At 43.5% G+C, this 20,246-nt stretch overlaps 1 protein-coding gene across 1 annotated transcript in view; it reads left to right on the plus strand.

Annotated features, from left to right (window-relative positions):
- The window catches only part of ZMAT4 (zinc finger matrin-type 4), a 207,821-nt gene that overhangs the window by 9,200 nt on the left and 178,375 nt on the right, over window positions 1-20,246 (plus strand). The gene's annotated exons all lie outside the window — the stretch shown is intronic.

Below are 20,246 nucleotides of genomic sequence, written 5' to 3' on the forward strand. Positions count from 1 at the left end.
TACCATAACACGTGACGTCAAACCCCCTTGGTGTATTCACATGCCATCTACAGATTGCAGGCCTGTCTGCGTACGGCTCTTATCTCCGGGGAAACTGCAGTATACATAAAAGCCTTGCATGGCTCCCATTGAAGTGAATGCATAACCAATGATTTGCAGCAATTTTCCATAGCAGACTGCCACACTTGATGGCTCAGGCTAAGGGCTCATTCACATGTCTTTGTAAGTAGCCATAATGGGGCTGCCATAGAGACGTCCGTGGTACCTCCTTGTGTCTCAGGCTTCATATTGGTAGAAGGAAGCAATGCGTCTGGGGGAGAATACCTTGTATTACAAAGGCTCCATACTATGCATCCATACTGCTGCTATACACAGGACCTCGGCAAGTGCGGGAATCCTAATAGTCATTTGTATATAAAGATCACATGGAACTAGAACATAAAGAACCTCAAAAATTCTTAAGCAGCCCCTTACTGAAGTGACTTCCCCTCCGCACTTGATACTTATCTTTTTCTTGCAGTTTATGGATGGCTTGCACATTATCTTCCACCACCCATGTACAAGAGGATCCAGGTGATCTACTGAGCACTGTACACATTACATGGACCTTTTGAGACTGATCCTAAAGAACAGTAGGGGGCGTCCTAATCTGCATAAAAATGTGTGATTTGCTGTGATTCTCTTCTGATTTGGTGCAGCCAATGTAATTCTCTCTCTGCCATGTCGTAAAGCCCTGAGAGCGTCTTGTGGTCGGCAGATGGAGCGGCTTCAGGTGTTTTCTCTCATCTCTCCTTTTGACAATATCTCATATAGTAGAATTGTAGCACCTGCAAGTCAGACGGCTCCAGATGTTGTTCATCTCATATCACATCATGAAAGCTGCAGTCACCCAGCAGATATGGCTGATGTTTATATACATCCCTCCAGCTAGTTTGTCATTGAGACGCTGAAGGTCTGCTGCTTCTGTATGTAGGAGACAATCCTTGTTCTATGGAGACCTTGTTGTCTCCACATGTATTCCTTCTATTACTTAGAACTATTATAACATTCATTCTATAAGCTCCTCATCTCAGGCTTATGCTCTCTTCACACTTGGTTGGGGGTGAGGGTTTGCATGCAATGCTGTCCTTGCCAAGGATAGCGGCCTAAAACCCTGCAAAGCCCACTCAAGTCAATGATGGAATATGTGAAGAAAAATTACAAGAATCCAAGACAGGACATAATATAACATATTAAATCCAGGGGTGCACTGCTAGCTATGGAGAGGGTCCTCCTGGAAATTTAAGTGTAGGGCAGGTAATTCTTCTGCCCACCCGTGAACCCAGAAGATGGTGCTTGGCAGAGGTAGACCCGTACATCTACACAGTTGTTGCTTAAATTTGGAATTTTAAGACCACAACTGCTTTCCTTTTAGAAACCACGCCACATAGGGGAATGGGTTGACTCTAGTATTCCAGCACAGCTATGGGAAAGGGGCTGAGTTGTAATACCACATACAACCTGTGAATAGGTGTGGCACTATTTGTGTTTTTTTTGTTTAGTTTTTCAATGACAAAAGCAGCCAACCATGTTTTGTAAATCGTAGACATGGCCTTAAATGGTATCCTTTAGTTCCTGTCATCTTGATACCACCATACCTATAAAATTGATGATAAGATAACTCTGAGACTGAGAAGATGCAACACGATAACGCAAGGATCTATTTTTCCAAGTTCTTTTTTGACGATTTTCTGGGGGAGCGGGGAAATCTTAGAGGAGTTGCCTAATGTATAGCGCCCATCCAGGGGTGTCCAGGATCAGGAAAACATGGCTGCTTTCTTTTCAGAAACCGCAGCACACCTTGCCATGTGTGTATGTGGCATTGCGTCTGTTCTCTCTAAGGGAACTAAGCCATGGTTTTCTAATTGTGATAGTCATGGCCGGTGGCAGCCATGTTGGACCACACATATCCCCTCTATTACATATAATACATGGAGAGGTCATCTCTTCCAAAGAGGGAGCCACTCCTTATTTTGGCTCCATATGTAAGGAATATGAATATAGTAAACGCCCTTAAATGTGGCCTTATAAAGAAGGGTTAAATAGGATTATTTGGTTATTTTCTACTTCCATGATGCAAGTCAATTACAGAAGACTCGCAACGCGCGCCGATCTGCTCAATGTCAGTCTAGATCTGTACACGAATGGCCTCCTGCAAAACCAGACTGAGCTCTGGAGCAAAATGAGGAGGACAGATGGGTACGAAGGTTATAAAATCCTCACATCCCCCAGTCTCTCTTATTTCTCAATCCCAACTCCTCTTCCAATTTTCACAGCCTCACTTTCCACATATTTTCTCCCCGGAAACTCTGCAGGAAGAAATGGCCGTGATTCTCGCTGTTCTGCTTAGGGCTTAATATGAAATATGATTTAGACAAGTAGTAAATAAAGGACTGTGGACGGATTAAATAAAAGGAATTGTGCTGGTCCTGGATGTGCCGCTCTCCCCGCCTGTAGTCGCTCAGTCTTAATGTTCCAGCTTTTCCCTGCCAGGGGTTGGAGGGGGGGGGGGGGGGTAGCAAAGTTAATTTGCAAACCATTCATGGTTGGAAAATGTCATTTTATATTCATCGTACCAGCGGTTTGTGCCGGCGTTATCTATATGCAATGCAAATGAGCTTCTGCCCATCCTCAATCCAAGTTTCCATTCAGTAGGTCAGACGAATGGAGGAAAATATTTAGTGTTGGATAAAGAAAGCCGAGGATTGTGGGGGATTGTCCACTCCTGCTCTGTTCTTCTGTTTGCTGTATTTACTGTCAGAACTTGGTATAGAATATAGTGCAGATTGTGGGGGACATATATGTAAGACGGACACCCCCGAAGGTCAGACATTTGTAGTCCTAAAAAATTTAGTCCTTCAGTCCTTGGCCCTTCACTGGAAAGTCTGCCAAGTTGGCCTGTTCCAAAGTGACTGTCGGCCACTTATCCATGTTTCAGTGCCACAGCCTGCAGGGTTGCATGCCCGTCACTCTGTACTGGAATTGCCGTGTCTCATGGCTACTATGGCATTGTCTTTCTTTGGAGCCTGACTACTTTATGATGCAAGCGTGCAATATGTACCTGGCCTAAATACTGCACAGCCTCTGGGGACAGGGTGTAGAAGAAACGAATGTCCTAATCCCAGGGTCAGGAGGGGCACTATGTCTCCTATGGCCTCGTGGACACGCAGAAGGGTGCAGTCCAGCAGGGTTCTGATTTTCCGTTCCAGTAGCATGGAAGGCATATGGATGACATTCGGCGTCTCATCTGAACGCCTTCCATTAAAAAATGTGAAGCCCCTTGTCCTGTACCCTCGGTTGTGTGTGTGATTATGGAGATCACATCACAGGTCACCTTTTTCAGATGTGCTGTGACTTTAAGGCCGTACTTACTCTGCTAGGAATTCTGAGTAACAACATAAAAATATATTTTCCTTGTTCTAGTCCATATATATATATATATATATATATATATATATATATATATATATATATAAAAAAGTAATTGCTATAATTTTCTGGAATATAAGAGCTGTACAGAAGCCAGTGCTAACCTTTTGCCCCACCAGTCCACTCATTATTACGGTCATGTCCTCTGTACGCGGCCGTCGGAGCAGATGTTAGCGGTCAGGCCCTGTGAGCAGGATGCTGGATGGATACTTGATAGATACAAACAAAAGAGAATATGATGATGGATTGTGGACCTGGAGAAACAATATTTCCTCATTTGTTTTCTGTCGCTTCCTTTTTACACCTGCATTAAGACTTTCTCTTCTAATTGTGTTTGTGGTTCAGACAACATCCAGTGAAGCTTGTCTGGACCTATAGGGTTTGTAATGCTCCTATAGCATATACAGGAGGGTTGTGTGAACACCTGGACCCCATTGCAAAAATTGGTCCAGCTTAACATGCAAGACTGATGTGCAAACTTGTAAGTGTTGTGATATCCGCAATGGTACAGATATTGCCAATTCATGACCTCATACAGACCTATGCACATGACATGCCATATTGCAGAGTATTTTACTATGATCATTGTGCGTGATAGTCATTTGCATTCTGCCCTAACCATTTATATGGCAGAAAGCCTTTAGGCTGGGCTCTGTATACTATATATACTTTGTCACTGACAGTATAATATCTCTTGGGCACGATGGGCTTAATAGCTAATTATAATATACTATATTATTGTTGGTTCTGTTCCCATCATCCGTCATATTGAGGCGTCTTGGCCTACCTAGTAAGTCTCTCCACAGCCGACTAAGGGTAGGATTCTTTACTACTTGCATTTCTTTTTCTTATACTTCAATGTAATTCTACGTTGTAATGTTCTGTAAGTAGTTCTCTACTTTTTAGAGTCCACTTTTGCAAAAAAAAACAACACTTATCCCTATTCTGTCAATTGCTAACAAGTGTTTAGCACCTACAGTACCTAATACAAACCTACAGTACCTAATACAAACCTACAGTACCTAATGCAAACCTACAGTACCTAATGCAAACCTACAGTACCTAATGCAAACCTACAGTACCTAATACAAACCTACAGTACCTAATGCAAACCTACAGTACCTAATACAAACCTACAGTACCTAATACAAACCTACAGTACCTAATACAAACCTACAGTACCTAATACAAACCTACAGTACCTAATACAAACCCCTTTACATGTGGCCTCCGGTAGCTTGAAGGGTAGGACCAGTGCTTGCTGTATTGGATTTGTATTGTGCGCCTTGTCCTCTGCAGCATAGTGAATATATTCCATATCCTTGTTTGCTGCACTATGTATGCCAGACATGACATTTGTCACAAAAAATACTTCATGGCATACGAAGTATGATGTATCCCCAGCTAATATGTTATGTTAGGAGGTTGTCTTGTATCCCAGCATATCCTTTAAAGACTCTTGCTTTCTATTGAAGTTCTATGGAATAAAGCTTATGGCTTGTGCACTGATCTCACCCTGCCCAAATGTATTTGGCTCTCCCCTTCAATCCCGTTTCCTTCACAGCCGTTGCTATTTGACATCTTCATCTGCTGCACAGACGAACAATTCTCCTACACATTCATACACCCAGACGTTACAGTAGTACGGAGTACCATGTCTGAGGATTTACAATAACTTATTGGTGTTGCCCATACACTTAAAGGGGTTTCTCTGTCTTTTTCTACCCCAGTAAATCCATATTGCAATGCTGTACACCTCTTTAATATGCTTTCTATGGCGTCCCTTGCAATCTCTCTGCAAGTGTTTTAGGAAAGATTACATGTCGGACTTCCCATCCAGCTGACAACGCCGATGTATATGGCGTCATGATGTTTCCAAATAATGTACATGAGTCATGTTGCAACAAAACAAGTATGCAATGCTGGTGAGAGCAGGTGCAAAGCATTGTGGGAATTGTAGTTTATGGCTCACTGCTTGCTTGAATCTGGATGGTGGTTGTTAAAGAAGGGAATTGGTACATGCCAAGTACTTGGGTTGAATAAGATATAAAAACCGCAATGATTTATGAGTAAAACCACTTTATTCATAGTTGTACTTTGCCTTTTCAGTGCTGTGGTGCAATGGTAGTTCATTGGACACCCAAAAAATCCATTTAATGCCGTTGGTTCGGAGTCTTCCATTATTGAGGCTCGTATGGCTTTGAAATTTGGTGCCTTTGGAGATGGTTCTGGGGCGCAATCCACCTCTGATTCCATCCAGCTTCTGCCTTCTATTATATTGAATGGTAGGCAGTGACAGATACTACTTTTGAGAATATTTTTCATGTTGTATTACATTTACACAATACGAGGGTCTCAATTACTCACCTGAGAGTCCGTGAGAGTCCATAGAGTGGTTAACAACATGAGGCGACAGGATTTGCATTGGATCAATTTCGAGATACGGTACATGGGAATATCTTTAGGTTCCAATCCATTGTCGCTGGTCAGCTAGGCAATTTATTAGGCTTTACTACCTATCCAGGGATGGAGATGGGAATCCTGTGATCCTAGTACCAGCTGGACGAGCGGACTTACTGTAGCTCCTCTGCCCACAAATCACCAGAATGTAAAGACAATCTGTCAGTGGTTTTGTTCATTGAAAACTGACCGGGTCAAACGAAGACGGGGACAACCATGTAAACAAACCTGGGGTGAAGGTCGTGCAGGTTACACGATGATGGGTAAATGCCAGGTAGATACTCTATCCCGCTCACTGGCTTCCCATGGTTTCAGTAAGTACTTCGCTATTCCCAGGGACCCAGGATGATTATTAATTTGCAGCACACGCATTAAGCCACGTTTTTATCTTTCCTTTTTGCCATTGAAATCCTTTTTTGAAGTTTAAGTATACAACAATCTGGTGTAAAGAACCTCCATCTAATACAGAAGAAAGAAGCCGATACATTGGAAATGCATGAAATGATCAAATAGAAGGCTGTGTCTTTTCTCCGTTGTTGCCTTGAGAGAAATATATAAAAGTCGCAGTGATCTTGAGAACCACATTATTTTGTATTAAAGAAATGAAATTGAAGCCATGTAGATCGTTTCCTCATAGAAGTTCCACCTGGAGGAAATTGCAGTTGAAGTCAATATTCGCAGTATCAATAATTGAGCAGTTTCGGCAGACTACAGTGACGCGCCCATCACCGGGATGTTTATGGATTGGACGGGGGCTGCTTGTTGACTTAGATTGAAGGTTGAATGATAAATGAGCTCAGTGCAGCCATTGTGAGAAAATGAATGTCCACTTGGAGGAATGGCTTGGGCCTCCTTCTAAAAGGACACGTCCATTGTATCTTATTTATGACCAGTGTTTAGGGATCGGGGCATTGAAGAGGTTGTCCGACCCAATAAATATCAGATTCATTGCAGAGACCATTGACAGCATGTAAATGGAGAGTATAGTTAAAGGGGTATTCCCATAACTCTTGTTCTGCAGCCTGCAGGGCTCTGTGCTCTCTTCACTTCCTGGATTTCTCGGCACATTGGTGGGTGGGGTTTCACTTGCTCTGCTGTCTGCTATGTTTGCAGTCAGAAATGAGGGATTGGTTGTAAATGCATTACCACAGTATGAAGCTGATGTAGCAGAGCTGGATTTGAGTCAGCTTGCATTACATACAGAGGTAACGGACTCCATATCTCAGCCCTTATCAACCAAATTCAATAAAACCGGCTGATAAGTGGAAGAGCAGGAGATAATCTCAGAGCTCTCACCTCCCCCTCCCTTATCTGAGGAGCTCCGTTACTTTTCAGACATACACAGCTCAGAGCTGCTTCCAGAAATCAGCCCCTCCCTCCCCCCTGAGAGCAGGCAGCTAAGTCACTGAGGGACTGAACAGATAAGCCCGTGGTTCTGGGGCCCGTCATCATAGAAATGCATGTAAACAATGAAGTGAATAAGCAGCCAAACAAAGCAGTTTTGATAAAGCAATGCATATAGAAAAAATCTTAAATCCACATAAACTAGCCGTATAGATAGGATCCTTGCTATGGGACAACCCCTTTAATTTTTAAAGGGAAACTTTTCACAAACTCCAACAGCCTTCAATAGATGGCGCTCCACTGATTCCAGGACAATTGCAATCTTGTCTCTAGACTCCATTATTCCTGAACAATTCATGCGTGCTTATTAAGATGTCTATTGTCAGGTGGGCGGTCCCACGCAGGTCCGGGTAGTTTGAGACCGCCCATAGAGCCCAATTACCTTTATATGATGCTAAAACTAACAAAAATAATTGCTTAGTAATGGTGGGGGCTAGAGAAAAAATTCCAAGTGGAGCAGCAACTAAAGGTGCTAAGAAGTGGAGCTGATCTCAGCAGGGAACACCGTGGATCTCCTACAACTTTCAGCATTTGCATTACATTAAAGATTTGCAGATTGTGATGTCACATTGTGACAACATAACTCTTAACTGTCAGTAGGGTTACACTGCAAACCACAACCTTGCTTGACACAACTGTTGCAAAATATTCAACGCAATTGACTTCCGTCCAACATGTTTGCCTTTTGGCTGCTTTTTTTTTTTTTTTTTCTTACAACCAATTTACAACTGTAACATAGAAATATCAAGTCTTACATTGCTGATACTGAACACCTTGCTGTGATTTAGACAACACACGGGGATTCTTTGCATAGTTGTGCACAGAGTTGTATTCACAAAGACTGGTCACAAAGTTCCTTCATTCTTTTTCTTGCTCTCGTCCATCACAAATAAAGTTAGACCATGTACAGCGGACACATCGCGTCAACCACTTTATTTGCTGGGCAAGTTTAGACTAAAAACCAGAAGCGTCAGGGCAAGTTTTCCATTCCGATTTGTCACCGGGCAAAGTTTGTTCAATTACGGCAGATGAACATTTAAAATCCATTAACGTCTTGATAAGAGACCCGATCGGTGATGTAAGATGTGCGGACGTTATCTTGCAAGCGCACGTTCCATCTGAAGGCAGCGACTTGCAGAAAACAATCAGCCACCGCTTTCATTAAATAAAGTAGAGCCTGCTACAAATCAGATTATTGTTATTAGGTTTGCCGGCCGTTTTAGCCGACAATGCATCACGAAGGGCAGAGGGCAGCTGCTAAAAGCTAACACTTGCCACTCAAACCAAATGGAAAACGTAGCGTCTCCTCACTTTGGGATGGAAATAATCTGTATATAGCAGATCTGGGCCAAAGATTGCACACAGCAGACCGTGGCGGAGGCCCCGGAATTGTGGGCGCTCTATGCGGCTCTTGCTGAAATGGCTGCAAACAGGACTATTGGGATCTGCTAGATGTTTCTTTTATTCTTGGCCCATTTTGCTTTCCAGCAAGCCAGCTTCTGGAGTTTTGGTTCATTTAACATTGAGTTCAGTAGTATGGGCTGCTGTGCAGGAGGGTCCTTGGGGCTCAATTTTAAATTGGCCGTAGGAAGCTTGCAAGAATAAACCTCTGCATTTTATTAGTTTGCCTTATGTCGTTGCACTTAAGGAGTGACAAATTCAGGTTAATTCGCTAATCACCTTTCGCTCTGTGATGTGGAATTACATTTTCGGAGCCCTGTTTTTCATCGCAGACAATGGGTGCCGGAGTGCTACGAATCGTAACACTGGTGCATTGTCGTTTGTATGTAGGACTATACAGAGGGGTATAAATTCATGTATGTGGATGTTTGTATATTAAAATGAATGTGTATATATGTTTGGATACATTGCTGCACTATATATATGTGCATGCAGTGTCATGAAAAAAAAAAAGGCTTACCATCTGTGAATTCTCTGGTTATCAGGACAAAAAATTAGGTTCTTGAAAGTAGGTAAATACAACCTCAGATGAACAGCATATGACAGATGAGACTGTATTATTATTTAACAAAAACTAGGCCAAAATGCAGAAGCCGTATGTGAAAAATGAAGCACACCTTAACAGGTTGAATAAGTATTAAGAGGCTAAGTAGCAGCTAGGGGGTGCTAATCAAATGTCCATGATTAAAGGGGTTGTCTCATCTCAAGGATCCTATCTATACTGGTAGCTTATGTAAATTAAAGACTTTTCCTAAATATATTGCTTTAGAAACGATGCTTTGTTTGCCTGCTATGTGAACTTATTCCTCCCATTGTTTACCCAGCGTTGCGATAACTTGGACCTGTGAGAGAGGACAAGTGGCATCACTTAATCAGTGCAGGCAGGACAATCAGTTTAGCTATTTGCAGTTTGCTGATAAAGCCTGGTCTGTTATCTCGCTATGTAAACACACAGATAACAGAGTCCATTCTGTACAAGCATCTGCATATTATCTGATCTGCATAAGTATTGTTATACCTCATAGTGTCATTCAGCAAGCTGGGAGGGGAGGGGCGAGAAAAACGGGAAGTGAGAAGGCAAAACTGAAACTGTGAGATGGGAAAACTCGTTTAATTATCAGCAAGTGTGAACAACTCTAAAAAAAAAAAAAAAAAGTAAAAGTTTTAGCAGCTTGCTGATCTGTAGCATTCAGTATGTGTTAACATGATGTCAGGGAGGAAAGACATCAGCAGTGATCTTAGATGTTACCCATTACTCTGGGAAGAGTGATTTAAGGCCACTTGCAAACAATTTTAGGTCCATCATTCTAGAATGCTAAATATTATATACAAGTGGAAAGCATTCAAGATCGCTGACAAATCTTCCCAGGGATAGACATCCCAGAAAATACACCCCAAGGCTGGCTGGGCAGTGCTCAGAGAAATTGTAAATAACCCTATATGCTACATCTAAGGTTTGGCAGTTACTTAGCATATTAAAGGGAACCTATTAGGGTCGGTGCACTCTCTACAGAGGTCTATTGGGAGGCTTTTTTTGGAGGATGACTTTGAGGCAGATTCAAAATCAGCACCAAAAAACTCTGTGTGCCTTACCCTTAAGAGGTTTTTCCACTCCTAAACTGGCCCCAGTGGGTTCAGCCTAAAGTAATGACCTTTCCTGTGATTCTCCTAAGATTTCTATTGCCGAAAAGTCAAGTTCTAAGCTTTTAAAACCTAAGATTGGCATAAGCACAGTCACCATAACTAATCACTGGGCACGAGGAGCAGCTTCATCTGGCCATGGAGTCTTCACAATAAATCCCATCCTGTGTGGTATCGCTGTGTGTCAGACCCTCAGACTGTTACCATACCTATCGACCTCACAAATTGTGACTACATGACTAGATGAAGCTGCTCCCCATCTCCAGTGACCCACAAAGTAAAGTCATCATAGCCTTACTCACACTCCACATTCAACCTGAGCGTGGCCTAAATGTGGTTGGCACTAGTGATGGTCGGTACTACCATTCACTTACATGGAGATACTTTTGTGTATATATTAGAGAAAGGCTGCAGTCACACTAGCGTTCGAGGACTCCATCCCCCATTCTGCTTAAAATATGCGGAGAGAAAAGTCCTGCAAGCGATTGGTTAACACCTATTTTGTTTAATGTGCGCCGGTTGTGTTGGTTAGCTGACGGTATGTTGCACCTTATGATGCATGGGTTAGTGTACCAGTATACTAGCTGGTTAGCGGCTGGACTGTATATTGTGGGGACCCTAAGGATCAGATGATCTATAACCAATTGTCATTTCAAGCAAAGTTTATAGTTGTCCTTACAGTGGCTACTGGGCTCTGGACCTTGAGAGACCCCAGTGGTCCCTCTGCCACATACAGTATACTATTTTTGTAAATGGCACATGGTAATTTTTGCATTGTGGCCCGGGAGCTTCACATGACTCCTCTGGATTATTAGCACCTGGAAATTGTCAGCCCTGCTACAACTGTGTATAAGAAATAATCTGCAATGTTTGCTATGGAGCGAGACCACCAAACAACCCTGTGGAGTTCTGGGCCTCCTGTTTTCTTACATTTTGGGTAATAGTCTGGTGTAACTCTGTAAACCAAGTATTACACACTACAAATGAAATGCCACAGATGATTTATTTCTGTCGGTGAATGTGCAGAAAGAATTTTAGTTGGGAAATAATAGATCTTTAAATTCCTTCTTTCTAGCGCGGTATAGTTTCTCATTATACACATGGCTGCGTTATGTTTGCAGCATTATTGGGATGTTGGAAGGTCTCCGAGCTATGTAGTGGTGTCGGCTCAGGTTATAAATGCCCCTTGGGCAGAGCAGGAATGGTAGGGATAGGATGGGAACCAGGGATAGGAGTGTCCCAGTTTTGGGCAAGGGCTCGTACTTGTGTCTACCTGTAGCATTGCCTTGTGTCCGCCCAGATCACAGGGATGTGCAATACTTCAGAAATTTTGGGGTGTTTTTGTTATAATGATTTTGTAATGGTCTATGTAACCCCACCAAAGGCTTTGCTATAAGATTTGCAGAAGTAACAACCGTGCCCCTTTACCTTGAGAGTCTAAATATACAAAATAATATAACTAATCTATCTCTCTGTAAAGATCTATATAGATTCTATATAGCATTAGACCATTCTCCTTAGGATAAGTTACCAGTATCCGATTGGAGAGGTTCAGCAGCCCCCACACCCCAACTGATCAGCTATTAGAAATTGCGGCAGTCAGGCAGTAATGGTACATTCGTCGGTCACTTTGCCTACTTTCAGCTCAGTAGCAAAGACTGAGCTGCAATATCAAGTGCGACCAATGTGCAGGGTACGGTGCTGTGTTTGGTACGAAGTGAGGAAAGCTATGGCCTCATCATACACCTGATCAGCGTGGGTGCTGGGTTTCAGACCACAACATTATCCTAAGTGTAAGTCATCAACATCTCAGAGCCCCAAACCCCTTTACTTTTACATGTATAGTAGAATGTGAAGCTTTTGCACCAGGGATGACCTCAGTGGCCCCGACCTGAGGCTTTCTAGTTGCTGTGAAATCGGTAGGATGTGCCAGTTCACCCTCCTGTCGTTCTCATGGCCAACACTTTGTTCTGGTATTGCGCTGTGCTTACCACGGGATGCAGGCATGAACCAGCTCCTGGTCTCTTAAGCAGCCAATCTACACCTATCCAGACAATATCAAAGTGCCCCAGACCTCTTAAAGGGGTATTCCCACCTCACATACGAATCAGTCTTCACTGCTGTAAAATCTTCTCTCTTCCTGGTTTCTTGCATCATTTGGTGGGCGGGGTTTCACATGCAACCTGCCATTTAGTTCCGCCCCCAAATTCATGTGTTGCCACCCATATTGGACTATGAAGTACAGGCAGCAGCAACTCCATTCTGTGTTACATACAGAGACTGCCTGTCTCTGCCATAATGAACACAATTGAATTAGCTAGCCTGATAACTGGGAGAACAGAAGAAATGAAAGCAGCTCCTCTCCCCTATCTGAGAGCAGGACCTAGGTCACGTGGTGTAGACACAGGAATAGCTAGAAACACAGGCTCGCTCCCTGCACTTAGCCCCTCCTCCCTCCCCCCTGAGAGCAGCAGATACATCACTTGACTCATGAGCAGCTAAGTCAGAGCTGTGGCCACAAAGAATTCAATAAAGTAAGATAGTGGCCAAACAAAGCAGTTTTGCTGAAGCAATGTATTTAGGAAAAGTCTTTCATCCACATTAACAAGCAGTATAGATAGGATCCTTGTGATGGGACAACCCCTTTAAGGACCCTTCCCCTTTCATGTTATGCCTGAGCAGTAATGTCATGTTGGTCCCTGTGCCAGAAAAAGTGTGCTTGTTCATGTTCTCTCTCCTCTCAGTCCGGTGTTAGACCACGTCTTCTACTTAGACCTGCCTTGACCCCTGCACCTTCTGACTCCACAGTGCCTTGGCTCTAAACACCAGCCATTGCTAATGGAGACAACACTATCTTTTGGGAAAGTCCGTATTCCATAGTTCTGATTTAGCTCTAGGCCAAATCTGTTACCACATCTCCTTTTGGCTCTACTAGAGAAGCTAGGTCTTTCAGTATACCGGGAGTGGGAGCTTTAGAAGAGTTTGGGAGCTACATTTTGGGATCCGTTGGCTGAGGTCGTCTGAGATGCACCAAACTCCTTTGCTATAGATTATCCTAGGGTAGGAAACATACCCCACACGTACCTCCTTTTTGGACATTGCTGGCACATATACGGCTAGCAGTTGGTGGTGATGTTTGTCTTACAGGAGTGCACAGAATTTTGCGAACAAATTTTGCAATTTTTTCTCCATTATTTGCAAATGAATAGACTTTTAAATCCCTGGATAGAATTATATCCCTAATATAATTTTCATATGTAAGCTCTCCCCTTGGCACAATCTTCCAATAACCCTGCAGGAGCGGTTACCAGAATACAAGTACTGTGTAGAGTCTTTGTCTCCCATTGACAAACCACAGGCTGCCATAAACAGAGGGGTTAATTCTGCGGTGGAGTTACTTATAAGAGGGGCGATTCTAATGATACCATGATAAGAAGCAATTGCAGATGTTATTCTTGTAAAACCTTAGGGACAATCTCTATAGAAAACGGTTCAGGTTGGGGGTCCAAGCTCAGGGAAACTCCAGAAGCCGAGCGAACGTTGGTAAAGCCCCCGAGCTCCTATTAGCTTCCAGTTACTGTAAATCTCCGCCATAATTATTACACCATCTAAATAATCCATATAATAAGGCTTTAATAGAGCGGAGCATTAGCACAGTTGCCTATGTACGGCCGCACTTTCATAAACACGGAACAGTAATTGCCTCCTGATTTGTGCCTGGAAATAATGGAACTTGTGTTACTCTACAATGGAGCGCTATTAAGAAAGCGCAGCCTTTAATTGTTGCCTTGAAATGCACCTTGGAGACCAATTCTGTTAAGGACAAATTATATCCCAAAAAAAGTAAGTTAGCAGGAATCCATTTTGAAAGAACGTGTTGCGTTTTTATGTCACAGCCAGGGACACTTTGTAAGCGTTAGCAGATCCGGGGTGAATAATATCTGCAAAATATGACGGTTACCTTGCAACTCTATCTTATATAAAGTCCATGGGCTCTGCTCCGGAGAGCGCCGCAAGTCAGAACAAATATTTATCTGCTAGTGTCTGTACAGAGAATTCCTTATAGGACGGTTGTAACCAGCGAGAGCAGCTCTCTGAGGATATCTATCTGTACGTAATGTCTGCAAATATGAAAATCTGGTTTCTCAATAGGCAAAGTTTGGCAGAAAAGTTAAAAGGGTTTTCCAGAACTTTGGTCCTTAACATAGGTCACCCGTACCAGACACCTGGCACCTGCGCCGATCATCTGTTTGAACCAGTTGCACTACTATGTCATAGGTCATGTGATATCACATTCACTGGTCATATGGTCTGTTTGCAGTTGAGTCCCATTCCAGTGTCCCGCTGTGGTAGACAATAAAGAGAATGCAGCACTTGTGCAGATGCTGTAGACCAGGGGTCTCAAACTCGCGGCCCGCGGGCCGCGTGCGGCCCCCCGAACAATTTTGTGCGGCCCGCACAAGCCTAGGGACGCCGGATCCGAGTTGAATACATTGCGAGATGATTATATCCACTAGCCGCTACGTTCCGGCTAGTGGACATATAGGCGCGAAGTAATGACGTCACATCATCACATCGCGCCTACAGGTCTATTAGTGAAACTGCAGAGCGCAGCGGGGGAGCGTTGGATGGTGAATATAAGTGTTTTTTTGTGTGTTAAAGAGGACCTTTCACCATTTTGCCCACAGGCAGTTCTATATACTGCTGGAAAGCTGATAGTGCGCTGAGTTCAGCACACTGTCGGCTTTCCCGGTTTGAAGAGCTTACGGTCCGGTACCGTAGCTCTTCTATGGTCAGAAGGGCATTTCTGACAGTCAGTCAGAGACGTCCTTCTTCACAGCACAGCCAATCGCGCTGTGCTGTGGAGTGGGGAGGAATGCCCCCCTCCTTCCCTGATAATGCTCGTCTATGGACGAGTACTGCGAGCAGATGGAGGGGGCGTTCCTCCCGGCTCTCACAGCACAGCGCGATTGGCTGTGCTGTGAAGAAGGACGTCTCTGATTGACTGTCAGAAACGCCCTTCTGACCATAGAAGAGCTACGGTACCGGACCATAAGCTTTTCACACTGGGCCCACATCGGGAAAGCCGACAGTGTGCTGAACTCAGCGCACTGTCAGCTTTCCGGCAGTATATAAAACTGCCTGTGGGCAAAATGGTGAAAGGTCCTCTTTAAACATTGAGGTGGAATGAAGGGGCTCATGACACTGGGGGCAGACGAAGGGAGAGGGGAGAACGGCATGACACTGGGGCAGAAATCGGGGGACATGAATCTGGGGGCAGGTGAAGGGTGTATATGTAACTGGGGGAAAGATGGAGGGGGGACATATAGTTTACGGGTGACTGTAGGAGGATTATACAGTGTGGGGGCACATGAAAAATGAATGGGCGGAGTCAACATAAAAGTAGGTGGAGCTAAATTTGCCGTGGTGCGGCCCGCCGACTGGTTGGGATCTTGCTCTGCGGCCCACACGCTGAGTTGAGTTTGAGACCCCTGCTGTAGACCCTTCAGAAAGCTGATCGGTAGAGGTGCTGTGTATCAGACCCCCACTGATCTGATATTGATAACCTGCTCTAAAGAAGGGACATCAATATCCGAATCCTGGAGAACCCCTTGTCCATTAAGATATTATAAGTGAAGGCCTGTATGCAGTGTCTTACTGGTGTTGCAGGATATAGTCGGATACAGACGTGGTAAACTTTAACACAGCAAGTTAGGGTGGGTTCACACCAGCGTCCGGTCCCCTTGTAGGGATCACAGTGTACGTTTTATTTGTTTTTTCATTTGTTAGTATGTTTTTTTGTACAATGGGAGGAAATCCACGCAAACACAAGGAGAACATGCAAACGCCTTGCAGATGTTGTTCCTGGTGGGATTCGAACCCAGGACTCCAGCACTTCAAGGCTGCAGTGCTAACCACTGAGCCACCGTGTTGCCCCCCAGCGTCCAGTCTCTGCTTTAAAGGGATTGGCCACTTTCAGACCAATATTGAGAGAGAAAGGTTATGGTTTGTATAATAAAAAGATATACAATTTTCCAATATACTTTCTGTATCAATTCCTCAGAGTTTTCCAGATTTCGGCTTGCTGTCATTCATTCTCTTACTTCTAGTGGATAAAACTCTGACCATGGTCATGTGATTTTTTATTTTTATTTTTTAACCGGACACACAGTCCTGCATGTCCGACTTTGTGTCCAGTCAAAAAAACAAAACAAAAAAAAAACGGTTTTGCCACAGACAGGCACAAGACAACCACGGGCGACACAGCACAGGTGTAAGAGCGTGCGTAGGTGTGAACCTGCCCTTAAGTGTCAGGCTAACATTTGCTACGTCTTGGCGTTTCCTTATTTTCTAGATGACATGATTTCACGCCATCTCTATCCTATATTGTTTACATGTGGCCGTATTATGATTTCTAGTATGTTAAAAGCCAAGGTAAGGAAGGACACCACTTTATTCTAATGCAGCATAGAACAGATGAGCACATTTCTTTTAATGGAAATACAACTAAATAAAAGTGATCAAACATAAAAAATACACATCCAACCTAGATATCATTGTAATCCCCCCAAAAAACCCCAATAGAACCAATATTAGTTGTTTAAAAAAAAATCAATAAATAAATGCAACATGGCCGGTAATGTTGCACAATTCTTCTGCAAAATTCTATGTACCCCAAAACTTGTTTCCTGGGGAAAAAAAAAGCAAAACATCATAAAATAAAATTTAAAAAAAAAATGTATAAAATAATAAATGCGAATCATCTTTATGCATAATCCTGCTGTTAAATTTATGACCATATTGACAATTGGGAGTTACCACTTCCCTTCCCAAAGGAGGGTGTCCCTGCAATCTGTTACTGGCTGTGCGGTCCGATACAGTAGCGACAGACAGAGGGAGGAACTCCTCCTGGCAGCATAGATTGGGTCTCTAGGCCGAGTTCTACCAGGGAAATCCAGCCAATATTCTGGGCCCTCTCCTGATCGTCACGCCAAAGGGCCCTTCAGGGGGACATTTCGTCGGTGTCTTAGTCTTGCTGACAGTCTCTTTGACTCCCACCCTTTATTTACTCCCCGTTTACTCTTCTGTAGGCTCCATAAATGGGAACGTCGCTGCAGAAACATGTACAGATTGTATACAAACGGAAACTTTGGTTTAATTAACACGTTACTAGTATTGTTATCACACAGCAGATGGCTATATTAAAAGACAGCGCCACCAAAAAATTAATTAGGCTTATCTCCACTGCCGAGGACAAGGGGAACGCTGTCTGCAACATTTCTTCTATTCTGTCAAAGGGAGACGGCAAAATGTCTAGGAGCGGAATAATTGTTTTATGAAACAGACAATCAAAATCCGTAGAGACTTTGAGGTAATTTTCTCTGCAAAAAAAATGGAAATCTGTTTAGATTTCAATGGGAACTGTGTAATACATAATTTCCCCTGCGGGGGTGATACAGTAAATATCAATCATCACAGATTAAAGCCTGTAGCTGGGTTTCCTAGAAGAGGGACGTTGTGGTGATCATCTTATCATCGAAGGTCTGTTATAGAAATACTGGAACGTTACGATGGTCAGTCTCGATCCTTGTCCTCTGTTGAAGTCATTCTCTTCTTACCCCAGTCCAATCCTACACTGGTTGGGCCAAAACTGTAGAGGCTGAGGTGACCTCTACAGCCATTCACTGGGTACCAGTAATGTATCGGCCATGACATGGCGAGCCCAGTGATATAATATATACTGGTCACTTGGGCCTCCACACTTCCGACAAAGGAGCGAAGCCAATGCAAGCCACCAAATGCAGGACTTGGATGTAGGAGAGAATCACACGATGAGCATTGCAAGCAGTCTAAGGGCTAAGTTTTTTGGCAGCAGATTTTGAGGCGCAATCCGCCTCAAAATCGGCGCTGCACCGGCAACCCGATGCAGCTGGCGTGGAATGTTCACATGCAGAATGCAAATTCCGCTGAGGTCTCAGAAAATTCCCCGGTCCTGTAGACATGATCACTGTGCAGCGCGGTGACACAAGGGTAAAGTGGGCATTATACAATCTGAGGTTCCATCCTATGCCGTTGCACCTTCGGCCCAAATTTCTTTTTGACCGTTATTTGTGCAGCTCAGCAGTCTGAGATTAATACAGAGAAATACACGAAGCATTATGAATAAAACAAAAGGTCAAGGGGTCCGGCTCGCTGGAGCTCACAGTTTCAAAATGCGTTGTTAAATATTTCAATAGTGTTATTGGAAGAAACGCCGGTCCTCCGATCTCTGGAGACCCTAAAAAGCATTAGTTTGCAAATTATTGGTAAATGAAACAAGGATGTAAATCAATATGTCCATTACCTGGATGAAGCATAAAATTGCTTACACCCTCAAGCTGGACACATATCCTTTGTTTGTTGTTTTAGGGTCTGCTCACACTACTACAATTACATGAAGTATACACGTCAGGTGGCTGCTGTGTGTGTACATGTAGTAATGCTATCTGGTTATTAGTTGATTTATATTTTACATTATTGTGCAGGATCTACTTGTAGTTTTCAGTTCTCCCTGAGCTGCTGGTTGGAGATCAGTGCACTCAGCAAGAAAAGGAGAATCTGCTCCATAACAGTCTCTCAGAAACAGCCCCAGGGTCATGCACCGCATATGTAGAGAAGTACTGACCTGTACTGTGAATAAAGCACTTGAGCTGTGATAGCTTTTATTTAGCTACAGCAACAGCCTGAACGTGTAGGTCATCTTCTCTCACCCTCAGCTGCTGCTCCCTTCACTCCCTCTTCATAGACTTCTATAGGCATGTATTATCTGATGCATGTGACCTGAGGTCCATCTGGAATTGGATATAGAAGATATTTTATAGTGATTGTCAGCTTAGCAGTGGACAAATAAAGCCTGGTAAGAGGAGAAAGAAGCATTTTTCTCCTGGTTATATTACAAAGTTTCTTCTATTCTGTTGTAGTATCGATTTAAGCTAAATTTATGGCATCGGCTGTGACCATTTTAAAGGGATTTACAGGATTAGAAAACATGATTATTATTTTTTCTTCCATAAACGGTGCCACACTTACTCGCAGGTTGCTTGTGGTATTGCAGCTCAGCTCCATTCGCTTGAAGCCAGAGCTACGATACTAAATACAACTGTGGAGTGATTTTTGTAACCCTGGCCATGGCCTTTACTTTCCTGATGCTTGTTTCGGTAAATACCCTAAGTGTTCCCATAAATAACTCTGAAGCCTCTTCTCTCCAATCTGTATACATTCCCCTACACGGTCAGTGCAGAGTCTGTCTCATTTAAGAGACTCTTTTGGTTCTCAGTTCTGTCTCGGCCGGTGGCTGTGACTCCAGCCAAAATCCTTGTCTAGTTTCTAGGTAACTGGACGCTTTCGCCTTCCCTTTTCTTACTCTTTGCTTTTACGAAAAACCCTGTAATTTACTGAGGCATCAGGTTGTTGAGGAAACGGGCAGACATGGCGGCCTATATGCCATGTCTATGGTGTCTCGTTTCTTATGCTATTATTATTGATGTGATGATTGGTTTTTCCTGATCCTGACCTCGGCTTTGTTCCTGACCTTGCCTTGACCTTCAGATTTTTGTTCCGGTATCTGTATTTCTACTCCAGAGTCCTGGATACCAACTCTATTGTAGACCACACCATAGCAATTGCAACACCACAACGTGAACAAATCTCAAAAAGTTCACCATAGCATGCAAGTCCTGAGCTAGGACAATTGAATCTTTGCCCCCGGTGAAGGAAAGCCTTGCTAGGAGGTGTTGTCGTCTTCGGTAGCCCCGCATTGCAGTGATAAAGCC

This window comes from Leptodactylus fuscus, chromosome 10, assembly GCF_031893055.1.
Source record: "Leptodactylus fuscus isolate aLepFus1 chromosome 10, aLepFus1.hap2, whole genome shotgun sequence".
NCBI classification, from domain to species: Eukaryota; Metazoa; Chordata; class Amphibia; order Anura; family Leptodactylidae; genus Leptodactylus; species Leptodactylus fuscus.